The sequence below is a fragment of the Austrofundulus limnaeus genome, unplaced genomic scaffold, assembly GCF_001266775.1.
Source record: "Austrofundulus limnaeus strain Quisiro unplaced genomic scaffold, Austrofundulus_limnaeus-1.0 Scaffold54, whole genome shotgun sequence".
Taxonomy (NCBI): domain Eukaryota; kingdom Metazoa; phylum Chordata; class Actinopteri; order Cyprinodontiformes; family Rivulidae; genus Austrofundulus; species Austrofundulus limnaeus.
Genome location: NW_013952456.1, coordinates 470,346 through 473,735, shown reverse-complemented (window position 1 = coordinate 473,735; position 3,390 = coordinate 470,346).

Below are 3,390 nucleotides of genomic sequence, written 5' to 3'. Positions count from 1 at the left end.
GTGCATGTATCAACATACTTGGGATTTTAAAACAAGTCTATGTCCATTTTTAACAGCCTTTATCTTGATGTGTATTTTTGCAAATAATATGACGTGCTCTKTTTTATACAATTATGTTATTCTCTTAATCGTAGGAGTATCTCAGATTCTTGTTCACCAATGGTAGCAGAGATGGACTGATGGATTTGGGGCTCTTCCTCAATAATGAAAGAGTCGCTTCAGTCAGTTGTGTTGAAGAAAGTTTAGTAGAAAGAAAAGCCACTCTATTTACTGGTCCATTTGTGCTCTAACCCTAACCTATCATCATGAGGTATGGATCATGGCGAAAAGAACTACATCTCAATTCAAAAAGGTGAAATGAGCTTCCCTTGCAGAGCAACCAGTCTCAGTCTTAGAGACAGGGTGAGGAACTCTGTCATCTGGGGTGAGCTCAGATAAAAATGCTGCTCCTTTGTATCCAAAAAAGTCTGTTGAGGTGGTTCAGGCTTCTAGTGTGATGCCTTCTGGGGGACTTTTGGAGATTTCGTAGGCATGTCCTCCTAAGAAGAGACACAGAAGACCCAAAACTTGCCAGAGGGGTTATATATCCACTCTGGCCRGGGAATGTCATGGAATCCCCCTGGAGAAACTTGAGAGCATCTCTGAAGAGAGGCACATCTGGGTAATGTCATGTGATGTAAATGATGTATGGGTTATGATATGCAGGCATTTGTATTAGCCTATCTATTCTATTCTATTCTATTCTATTCTATTCTATTCTATTCTATTCTATTCTATTCTATTCTATTCTATTCTATTAACTCTGAAGTGGCAAAAAATTCCAATCAGCTGGATTCGGAGTCTTCTCGCATCTCACCCTCTGGAGATTCACCCAGATATAATCCCACATGCCGAGGCATGCTCCTGAGCTGAAATTCTCATCAGAACCCATCCAGTTTGTGATTTACTGTATCTCCCCCAGCAACTGAGTCTGTGTGCTCCYAGCCCGGCTGAATCCATCCACTGCACCCAACAGCTTCTCAATGGCCTGGACCGCTGTCAGGATCGCTTTCACTTTCCGATAGATCAGGAATTCGTCTCTGCCAATCAGCAGAAATCCAGTTATCATAAATCCAAATWTAAACAAATCTTCTTCGCCTTCAATGGAAAGTGGTGCAAGACACATCAGATTCCAGCTCCCCCAAGAAGCACTGATGCGCCCAGCGCAACCTTTCCACTCGGACAGCTTCGTTCCCCATGTTCCAGGCTTAGTGTGAAAAAAAATAGTGTCAATAGCATTCAGAGAACAGTTGACCAAATCCATAATTCCTTTTTGTTCCGGATGGTAGGTAGAAAAAAAGCTTAATAAAGCAGCAAAGCAGGGTCGGAGGGGCAGTTCTGAAGAGAGCAAGAAAGCACATCTGGCTCCTCTGAAGGCTGAAGTGAATGCAGAGCTCCTAAAACTACATCGAGCTTCCACATCACAGCCCTCAAACAATTCACGTTGTTTTGTTCACATTGTTCTTTGGTCTATGTGTTAAGATTAGTAACTTATAATGATCAGTATGTGTGAGCAACTGAAATAATCTTACCAGCTGAAACGTTGTCTCTGTAATCACTCCAGTTCTTTAGAAAATGTACTTTCTTGTTCAACAATAGGGTTCATGTATCCTGAGATGCAATTTTTCAAAACCGATATGGTATACTGTTGCTGCTTTTTATTGTCATTACAACACAGCATGCTACGACGCTCCAAGTTGTAAACAGCAAAGCCTGGTAGAGAGAAGCTGTTGTGATGACGTGCAGAAATGGATGGGACAGGATCAGAAGGAGGTTCTTAGAGAGACAGAGGCCAATTTCAAGGTGTTTAGAAACGGATATGATGTGTAGTCAAGTGTATTTTCTATTTAAAACTATAAACAGCATTTTAATAACAACTGAAGGTGACATAGTTACTTTATTATGGTRTAGAATTTAAATATATGCTGGAGAAAAACATAATATTGCTCCTTTAAAAGGTTAATATTGGGGGGAAATATTTCCAAGTGAAAACCTTTGTCTGCCAACCTATTTTGTTGGATATCTAAAGAAGCATCACTTCATTTTGTGGTAAAGCTTTATGATAAAATGTCATAGACAACGCATTTGCTTAGCTGAGTACAACTAACTGACTTCAGTCTTCAGGCTGCTACTGTCAACAGTATGAGATTAAAACGGAGGAGTTTATAGGTGTAATTGTAGGGGTAGGGAGCTGGACATCTAATGATTTGAGTTTGTGAGTCTGTTTATGGTTTCTGATGACATCATTCTCCCTCTTTCTGAGCCCACCTGCCATTTCCTTTAAACATGTAAGGATTTATCATAATTAGCATAATATTCCAACTTGTCTGCTGCTTTAAGCTGTTTTGTTGTGTTTGTCTGAGCTCAGCCACTTACAGGCTCAGTCAAGAGGTGGGGGTTTTGAATACAGGCTCACATGATTGGTCACTTCTCACTTTCTGTTGGTCTAAATCTAAATGCAACATTAATAATAAATTTGACAATGGATTGTAGATCAGCTAAAGGGAAGCTCGGTTTCTTTTACTGACACACATGTTTAGTATATTTAGTGCAGACTGACATTACAGCTGTTGAACCAGTTCTGCACCTGCAAGTTACCTGTATCAATAATTATCTGCAATTATTTTCTGCTTCTTTGTTTTGTAGTGTTTTACTTAATTTTAGTTTGAAGAACTGCATTTCATTTAATGCAAGAGAAGCACAACCCCACACGCACTCTGGTTGACACCCCACCCCCCCAGTTTGGGGAAGCACTGGTCTGGAGCATCAGCCACAGGTGGGTCTCCTATGGCAAGCAGGCCTCAGGGGAGGGGTCAGACAAGGAGTGATTCAAAAATCTTGCTGGATCGACAACACCATATGCATCAAGAAACCACACCTGAAAAGAGAAACTGGTGCATCTGTACTTGTATTCTTGGCACAAAGTTAAGCTCATTGTTAGTGCAGCTTAGACTCCACCATGGCTGCTCCTCTTCTCTTTTCCTGTTTGTGGTGATAAGCTAGGTTTATAAATGATGTTTCACACTAATAGTGATGCAGTCACGCTGTCCCCGCCCCAGCACATGGGCCCCGCATGGTGTCCCGGCATGTGRTTGTGCATCTCCAAATTTTTGTGGCTCTGCAAAGGTTGCAAAGTGCAGAGGGTATCTGGTCAAGTGTCAATATGTGATGAGTCGGGAGTGAGAATGTGTTACAACCTTAAACCCCTCATCTCTCCTACTTTCCTTTGTATCTTATTAACCATCTTCCTTTTCCTTTGCCTTCCGTTTGTAAAGAAAGACCGTCCGTCATTAAACAGAGGTGGGGGCCTCCGTTTTCAGCTGTCCCCCTGCTACAGCGCTGCCATTGGCA